Consider the following 10,239-nt stretch of genomic DNA (forward strand, 5'->3'; position numbering starts at 1 on the left):
TGATAGCCAGAAACCGGTCCTTGGATGCTTGATTCCGGTCTGGGTAAGACATGGCTTGGTAGTTCGGACTGGACTGTTCCCATGAGGCACAGGGTCAGAGCTGATTTGCATATAGCCAGTGTCTAACCCAGGGTGGTGTGGAGTGCCAAAAAATGATGGATTTAGGCCCAGATCCTTGTACTGGGGTGAATGTATGACATTGTTCTACATTCTGTCCATCAACTGTGTTTTTTGAAATTTTCACCCCGAGTGGGCTGGGTATGCTCAGACGTGAGTCCCAGGCTCTCCACACCACTGGAGTCAAGCTATCCAGGCTGATGAAGGCTGATAGCCAGAAACCGGTCCTTGGATGCTTGATTCCGGTCTGGGAAAGACATGGCTTGGTAGTTCGGACTGGACTGTTCCCATGAGGCACAGGGTCAGAGCTGATTTGCATATAGCCAGTGTCTAACCCAGGGTGGTGTCGAGTGCAAAAAAATGATGGATTTAGGCCCAGATCCTTGTACTGGGGTGAATGTATGACATTGTTCTACATCCTGTCCATCAACTGTGTTTTTTGAAATTTTCACCCCGAGTGGGCTGGGTATGCTCAGACGTGAGTCCCAGGCGCTCCACACCACTGGAGTCAAGCTATCCAGGCTGATGAAGGCTGATAGCCAGAAACCGGTCCTTGGATGCTTGATTCCGGTCTGGGAAAGACATGGCTTGGTAGTTCGGACTAGACTGTTCCCATGAGGCACAGGGTCAGAGCTGATTTGCATATAGCCAGTGTCTAACCCAGGGTGGTGTGGAGAGCAAAAAAATGATGGATTTAGGCCCAGATCCTTGTACTGGGGTGAATGTATGACATTGTTCTACATTCTGTCCATCAACTGTGTTTTTTGAAATTTTCACCCCGAGTGGGCTGGGTATGCTCAGACGCGAGTCCCAGGCTCTCCACACCACTGGAGTCAACCTATCCAGGCTGATGAAGGCTGATAGCCAGAAACCGGTCCTTGGATGCTTGATTCCGGTCTGGGAAAGACATGGCTTGGTAGTTCGGACTGGACTGTTCCCATGAGGCACAGGGTCAGAGCTGATTTGCATATAGCCAGTGTCTAACCCAGGGTGGTGTGGAGTGCAAACAAATGATGGATTTAGGCCCAGATCCTCTTACTGGGGTGAATGTATGACATTGTTCTACATTCTGTCCATCAACTGTGTTTTTTGACATTTTCACCCGAGTGGGCTGGGTATGCTCAGACGTGAGTCCCAGGCTCTCCACACCACTGGAGTCAAGCTATCCAGGCTGATGAAGGCTGATAGCTAGAAACCGGTCCTTGGATGCTTGATTCCGGTCTGGGAAAGATATGGCTTGGTAGTTCGGACTGGACTGTTCCCATGAGGCACAGGGTCAGAGCTGATTTGCATATAGCCAGTGTCTAACCCAGGGTGGTGTGGAGTGCAAAAAAATGATGGATTTAGGCCCAGATCCTTGTACTGGGGTGAATGTATGACATTGTTCTACATTCTGTCCATCAACTGTGTTTTTTGAAATTTTCACCCCGAGTGGGCTGGGTATGCTCAGACGCGAGTCCCAGGCTCTCCAAACCACTGGAGTCAAGCTATCCAGGCTGATGAAGGCTGATAGCCAGAAACTGGTCCTTGGATGCTTGATTCCGGTCTGGGAAAGACATGGCTTGGTAGTTCGGACTGGACTGTTCCCATGAGGCACAGGGTCAGAGCTGATTTGCATATAGCCAGTGTCTAACCCAGGGTGGTGTGGAGTGCAAAAAAAATGATGGATTTAGGCCCAAATCCTTGTACTCAGGTGAATGTATGACATTGTTCTACATTCTGTCCATCAACTGTGTTTTTTGAAATTTTCACCCCGAGTGGGCTGGGTATGCTCAGACGTGAGTCCCAGGCTCTCCACACCACTGGAGTCAAGCTATCCAGGCTGATGAAGGCTGATAGCCAGAAACCGGTCCTTGGATGCTTGATTCCGGTCTGGGAAAGACATGGCTTGGTAGTTCGGACTGGACTGTTCCCATGAGGCACAGGGTCAGAGCTGATTTGCATATAGCCAGTGTCTAACCCAGGGTGCTGTGGAGTGCAAAAAAATGATGGATTTAGGCCCAGATCCTTGTACTGGGGTGAATGTATGACATTGTTCTACATTCTGTCCATCAACTGTGTTTTTTGAAATTTTCACCCCGAGTGGGCTGGGTATGCTCAGACGTGAGTCCCAGGCTCTCCACACCACTGGAGTCAAGCTATCCAGGCTGATCAAGGCTGATAGCCAGAAACCGGTCCTTGGATGCTTGATTCCGGTCTGGGTAAGACATGGCTTGGTAGTTCGGACTGGACTGTTCCCATGAGGCACAGGGTCAGAGCTGATTTGCATATAGCCAGTGTCTAACCCAGGGTGGTGTGGAGTGCAAAAAAATGATGGATTTAGGCCCAGATCCTTGTACTGGGGTGAATGTATGACATTGTTCTACATTCTGTCCATCAACTGTGTTTTTTGAAATTTTCACCCCGAGTGGGCTGGGTATGCTCAGACGTGAGTCCCAGGCTCTCCACACCACTGGAGTCAAGCTATCCAGGCTGATGAAGGCTGATAGCCAGAAACCGGTCCTTGGATGCTTGATTCCGGTCTGGGAAAGACATGGCTTGGTAGTTCGGACTGGACTGTTCCCATGAGGCACAGGGTCAGAGCTGATTTGCATATAGCCAGTGTCTAACCCAGGGTGGTGTGGAGTGCAAAAAAATGATGGATTTAGGCCCAGATCCTTGTACTGGGGTGAATGTATGACATTGTTCTACATCCTGTCCATCAACTGTGTTTTTTGAAATTTTCACCCCGAGTGGGCTGGGTATGCTCAGACGTGAGTCCCAGGCGCTCCACACCACTGGAGTCAAGCTATCCAGGCTGATGAAGGCTGATAGCCAGAAACCGGTCCTTGGATGCTTGATTCCGGTCTGGGAAAGACATGGCTTGGTAGTTCGGACTAGACTGTTCCCATGAGGCACAGGGTCAGAGCTGATTTGCATATAGCCAGTGTCTAACCCAGGGTGGTGTGGAGTGCAAAAAAATGATGGATTTAGGCCCAGATCCTTGTACTGGGGTGAATGTATGACATTGTTCTACATTCTGTCCATCAACTGTGTTTTTTGAAATTTTCACCCCGAGTGGGCTGGGTATGCTCAGACGCGAGTCCCAGGCTCTCCACACCACTGGAGTCAACCTATCCAGGCTGATGAAGGCTGATAGCCAGAAACCGGTCCTTGGATGCTTGATTCCGGTCTGGGAAAGACATGGCTTGGTAGTTCGGACTGGACTGTTCCCATGAGGCACAGGGTCAGAGCTGATTTGCATATAGCCAGTGTCTAACCCAGGGTGGTGTGGAGTGCAAACAAATGATGGATTTAGGCCCAGATCCTTGTACTGGGGTGAATGTATGAAATTGTTCTACATTCTGTCCATCAACTGTGTTTTTTGACATTTTCACCCAAGTGGGCTGGGTATGCTCAGACGTGAGTCCCAGGCTCTCCACACCACTGGAGTCAAGCTATCCAGGCTGATGAAGGCTGATAGCCAGAAACCGGTCCTTGGATGCTTGATTCCGGTCTGGGAAAGACATGGCTTGGTAGTTCGGACTGGACTGTTCCCATGAGGCACAGGGTCAGAGCTGATTTGAATATAGCCAGTGTCTAACCCAGGGTGGTGTGGAGTGCAAAAAAATGATGGATTTAGGCCAGATCCTTGTACTGGGGTGAATGTATGACATTGTTCTACATCCTGTCCATCAACTGTGTTTTTTGAAATTTTCACCCCGAGTGGGCTGGGTATGCTCAGACGTGAGTCCCAGGCTCTCCACACCACAGTAGTCAAGCTATCCAGGCTGATGAAGGCTGATAGCCAGAAACCGGTCCTTGGATGCTTGATTCCGGTCTGGGAAAGACATGGCTTGGTAGTTCGGACTGGACTGTTCCCATGAGGCACAGGGTCAGAGCTGATTTGCATATAGCCAGTGTCTAACCCAGGGTGGTGTGGAGTGCAAAAAAATGATGGATTTAGGCCCAGATCCTTGTACTGGGGTGAATGTATGACATTGTTCTACATTCTGTCCATCGACTGCGTTTTTTGAAATTTTCACCCCGAGTGGGCTTGGTATGCTCAGACGCGAGTCCCAGGCTCTCCACACCACTGGAGTCAAGATATCCAGGCTGATGAAGGCTGATAGCCAGAAACCGGTCCTTGGATGCTTGATTCCGGTCTGGGAAAGACATGGCTTGGTAGTTCGGACTGGACTGTTCCCATGAGGCACAGGGTCAGAGCTGATTTGCATATAGCCAGTGTCTAACCCATGGTGGTGTGGAGTGCAAAAAAATGATGGATTTAGGCCCAGATCCTTGTACTGGGGTGAATGTATGACATTGTTCTACATCCTGTCCATCAACTGGGTTTTTTTAAATTTTCACCCGAGTGGGCTGGGTATGCTCAGACGTGAGTCCCAGGCTCTCCACACCACTGGAGTCAAGCTATCCAGGCTGATGAAGGCTGATAGCCAGAAACCGGTCCTTGGATGCTTGATTCCGGTCTGGGAAAGACATGGCTTGGTAGTTCGGACTAGACTGTTCCCATGAGGCACAGGGTCAGAGCTGATTTGCATATAGCCAGTGTCTAACCCAGGGTGGTGTGGAGTGCAAAAAAATGATGGATTTAGGCCCAGATCCTTGTACTGGGGTGAATGTATGACATTGTTCTACATTCTGTCCATCAACTGTGTTTTTTGAAATTTTCACCACGAGTGGGCTGGGTATGCTCAGACGCGAGTCCCAGGCTCTCCACACCACTGGAGTCAAGCTATCCAGGCTGATGAAGGCTGATAGCCAGAAACCGGTCCTTGGATGCTTGATTCCGGTCTGGGTAAGACATGGCTTGGTAGTTCGGACTGGACTGTTCCCATGAGGCACAGGGTCAGAGCTGATTTGCATATAGCCAGTGTCTAACCCAGGGTGGTGTGGAGTGCAAAAAAATGATGGATTTATGCCCAGATCCTTGTACTGGGGTGAATGTATGACATTGTTCTACATTCTGTCCATCAACTGTGTTTTTTGAAATTTTCACCCCGAGTGGGCTGGGTATGCTCAGACGTGAGTCCCAGGCTCTCCACACCACTGGAGTCAAGCTATCCAGGCTGATGAAGGCTGATAGCCAGAAACCGGTCCTTGGATGCTTGATTCCGGTCTGGGAAAGACATGGCTTGGTAGTTCGGACTGGACTGTTCCCATGAGGCACAGGGTCAGAGCTGATTTGCATATAGCCAGTGTCTAACCCAGGGTGGTGTGGAGTGCAAAAAAATGATGGATTTAGGCCCAGATCCTTGTACTGGGGTGAATGTATGACATTGTTCTACATCCTGTCCATCAACTGTGTTTTTTGAAATTTTCACCCCGAGTGGGCTGGGTATGCTCAGACGTGAGTCCCATGCGCTCCACACCACTGGAGTCAAGCTATCCAGGCTGATGAAGGCTGATAGCCAGAAACCGGTCCTTGGATGCTTGATTCCGGTCTGGGAAAGACATGGCTTGGTAGTTCGGACTAGACTGTTCCCATGAGGCACAGGGTCAGAGCTGATTTGCATATAGCCAGTGTCTAACCCAGGGTGGTGTGGAGTGCAAAAAAATGATGGATTTAGGCCCAGATCCTTGTACTGGGGTGAATGTATGACATTGTTCTACATTCTGTCCATCAACTGTGTTTTTTGAAATTTTCACCCCGAGTGGGCTGGGTATGCTCAGATGCGAGTCCCAGGCTCTCCACACCACTGGAGTCAAGCTATCCAGGCTGATGAAGGCTGATAGCCAGAAACCGGTCCTTGGATGCTTGATTCCGGTCTGGGAAAGACATGGCTTGGTAGTTCGGACTGGACTGTTCCCATGAGGCACAGGGTCAGAGCTGATTTGCATATAGCCAGTGTCTAACCCAGGGTGGTGTGGAGTGCAAACAAATGATGGATTTAGGCCCAGATCCTTGTACTGGGGTGAATGTATGACATTGTTCTACATTCTGTCCATCAACTGTGTTTTTTGACATTTTCACCCGAGTGGGCTGGGTATGCTCAGACGTGAGTCCCAGGCTCTCCACACCACTGGAGTCAAGCTATCCAGGCTGATGAAGGCTGATAGCCAGAAACTGGTCCTTGGATGCTTGATTCCGGTCTGGGAAAGACATGGCTTGGTAGTTCGGACTGGACTGTTCCCATGAGGCACAGGGTCAGAGCTGATTTGAATATAGCCAGTGTCTAACCCAGGGTGGTGTGGAGTGCAAAAAAATGATGGATTTAGGCCAGATCCTTGTACTGGGGTGAATGTATGACATTGTTCTACATCCTGTCCATCAACTGTGTTTTTTGAAATTTTCACCCCGAGTGGGTTGGGTATGCTCAGACGTGAGTCCCAGGCTCTCCACACCACTGGAGTCAAGCTATCCAGGCTGATGAAGGCTGATAGCCAGAAACCGGTCCTTGGATGCTTGATTCCGGTCTGGGAAAGACATGGCTTGGTAGTTCGGACTGGACTGTTCCCATGAGGCACAGGGTCAGAGCTGATTTGCATATAGCCAGTGTCTAACCCAGGGTGGTGTGGAGTGCAACAAAATGATGGATTTAGGCCCAGATCCTTGTACTGGGGTGAATGAATGACATTGTTCTACATTCTGTCCATCAACTGTGTTTTTTGAAATTTTCACCCCGAGTGGGCTGGGTATGCTCAGACGTGAGTCCCAGGCTCTCCACACCACTGGAGTCAAGCTATCCAGGCTGATGAAGGCTGATAGCCAGAAACCGGTCCTTGGATGCTTGATTCCGGTCTGGGAAAGACATGGCTTGGTAGTTCGGACTGGACTGTTCCCATGAGGCACAGGGTCAGAGCTGATTTGCATATAGCCAGTGTCTAACCCAGGGTGGTGTGGAGTGCAAAAAAATGATGGATTTAGGCCCAGATCCTTGTACTGGGGTGAATGTATGACATTGTTCTACATTCTGTCCATCAACTGTGTTTTTTGAAATTTTCACCCCGAGTGGGCTGGGTATGCTCAGACGCGAGTCCCAGGCTCTCCACACCACTGGAGTCAAGCTATCCAGGCTGATGAAGGCTGATAGCCAGAAACTGGTCCTTGGATGCTTGATTCCGGTCTGGGAAAGACATGGCTTGGTAGTTCGGACTGGACTGTTCCCATGAGGCACAGGGTCAGAGCGATTTGCATATAGCCAGTGTCTAACCCAGGGTGGTGTGGAGTGCAAAAAAAATGATGGATTTAGGCCCAAATCCTTGTACTCGGGTGAATGTATGACATTGTTCTACATTCTGTCCATCAACTGTGTTTTTTGAAATTTTCACCCCGAGTGGGCTGGGTATGCTCAGACGTGAGTCCCAGGCTCTCCACACCACTGGAGTCAAGCAATCCAGGCTGATGAAGGCTGATAGCCAGAAACCGGTCCTTGGATACTTGATTCTGGTCTGGGAAAGACATGGCTTGGTAGTTCGGACTGGACTGTTCCCATGAGGCACAGGGTCAGAGCTGATTTGCATATAGCCAGTGTCTAACCCAGGGTGCTGTGGAGTGCAAAAAAATAATGGATTTAGGCCCAGATCCTTGTACTGGGGTGAATGTATGACATTGTTCTACATTCTGTCCATCAACTGTGTTTTTTGAAATTTTCACCCCGAGTGGGCTGGGTATGCTCAGACGTGAGTCCCAGGCTCTCCACACCACTGGAGTCAAGCTATCCAGGCTGATGAAGGCTGATAGCCAGAAACCGGTCCTTGGATGCTTGATTCCGGTCTGGGAAAGACATGGCTTGGTAGTTCGGACTGGACTGTTCCCATGAGGCACAGGGTCAGAGCTCATTTGCATATAGCCAGTGTCTAACCCAGGGTGGTGTGCAGTGCAAACAAATGATGGATTTAGGCCCAGATCCTTGTACTGGGGTGAATGTATGACATTGTTCTACATTCTGTCCATCAACTGTGTTTTTTGAAATTTTCACCCCGAGTGGGCTGGGTATGCTCAGACGTGAGTCCCAGGCTCTCCACACCACTGGAGTCAAGCTATCCAGGCTGATGAAGGCTGATAGCCAGAAACCGGTCCTTGGATGCTTGATTCCGGTCTGGGAAAGACATGGCTTGGTAGTTCGGACTGGACTGTTCCCATGAGGCACAGGGTCAGAGCTGATTTGCATATAGCCAGTGTCTAACCCAGGGTGGTGTGGAGTGCAAAAAAATGATGGATTTAGGCCCAGATCCTTGTACTGGGGTGAATGTATGACATTGTTCTACATTCTGTCCATCAACTGTGTTTTTTGAAATTTTCACCCCGAGTGGGCTGGGTATGCTCAGAAGCGAGTCCCAGGCTCTCCACACCACTGGAGTCAAGCTATCCAGGCTGATGAAGGCTGATAGCCAGAAACCGGTCCTTGGATGCTTGATTCCGGTCTGGGAAAGACATGGCTTGGTAGTTCGGACTGGACTGTTCCCATGAGGCACAGGGTCAGAGCTGATTTGCATATAGCCAGTGTCTAACCCAGGGTGGTGTGGAGTGCAAACAAATGATGGATTTAGGCCCAGATCCTTGTACTGGGGTGAATGTATGACATTGTTCTACATTCTGTCCATCAACTGTGTTTTTTGACATTTTCACCCGAGTGGGCTGGGTATGCTCAGACGTGAGTCCCAGGCTCTCCACACCACTGGAGTCAAGCTATCCAGGCTGATGAAGGCTGATAGCCAGAAACCGGTCCTTGGATGCTTGATTCCGGTCTGGGAAAGACATGGCTTGGTAGTTCGGACTGGACTGCTCCCATGAGGCACAGGGTCAGAGCTGATTTGAATATAGCCAGTGTCTAACCCAGGGTGGTGTGGAGTGCAAAAAAATGATGGATTTAGGCCAGATCCTTGTACTGGGGTGAATGTATGACATTGTTCTACATCCTGTCCATCAACTGTGTTTTTTGAAATTTTCACCCCGAGTGGGTTGGGTATGCTCAGACGTGAGTCCCAGGCTCTCCACACCACTGGAGTCAAGCTATCCAGGCTGATGAAGGCTGATAGCCAGAAACCGGTCCTTGGATGCTTGATTCCGGTCTGGGAAAGACATGGCTTGGTAGTTCGGACTGGACTGTTCCCATGAGGCACAGGGTCAGAGCTGATTTGCATATAGCCAGTGTCTAACCCAGGGTGGTGTGGAGTGCAACAAAATGATGGATTTAGGCCCAGATCCTTGTACTGGGGTGAATGAATGACATTGTTCTACATTCTGTCCATCAACTGTGTTTTTTGAAATTTTCACCCCGAGTGGGCTGGGTATGCTCAGACGTGAGTCCCAGGCTCTCCAAACCACTGGAGTCAAGCTATCCAGGCTGATGAAGGCTGATAGCCAGAAACCGGTCCTTGGATGCTTGATTCCGGTCTGGGAAAGACATGGCTTGGTAGTTCGGACTGGACTGTTCCCATGAGGCACAGGGTTAGAGCTGATTTGCATATAGCCAGTGTCTAACCCAGGGTGGTGTGGAGTGCAAAAAAATGATGGATTTAGGCCCAGATCCTTGTACTGGGGTGAATGTATGACATTGTTCTACATTCTGTCCATCAACTGTGTTTTTTGAAATTTTCACCCCGAGTGGGCTGGGTATGCTCAGATGTGAGTCGCAGGCTCTCCACACCACTGGAGTCAAGCTATCCAGGCTGGTGAAGGCTGATAGCCAGAAACCGGTCCTTGGATGCTTGATTCCGGTCTGGGAAAGACATGGCTTGGTAGTTCGGACTGGACTGTTCCCATGAGGCACAGTGTCAGAGCTGATTTGCATATAGCCAGTGTCTAACCCAGGGTGGTGTGGAGTGCAAACAAATGATGGATTTAGGCCCAGATCCTTGTACTGGGGTGAATGTATGACATTGTTCTACATTCTGCCCATCAACTGTGTTTTTTGACATTTTCACCCGAGTGGGCTGGGTATGCTCAGGCGTGAGTCCCAGGCTCTCCACACCACTGGAGTCAAGCTATCCAGGCTGATGAAGGCTGATAGCCAGAAACTGGTCCTTGGATGCTTGATTCCGGTCTGGGAAAGACATGGCTTGGTAGTTCGGACTGGACTGTTCCCATGAGGCACAGGGTCAGAGCTGATTTGCATACAGCCAGTGTCTAACCCAGGGTGGTGTGGAGTACAAAAAAATGATGGATTTAGGCCCAGA

This window comes from Lissotriton helveticus, chromosome 8, assembly GCF_964261635.1.
Source record: "Lissotriton helveticus chromosome 8, aLisHel1.1, whole genome shotgun sequence".
Classification (NCBI taxonomy): domain Eukaryota; kingdom Metazoa; phylum Chordata; class Amphibia; order Caudata; family Salamandridae; genus Lissotriton; species Lissotriton helveticus.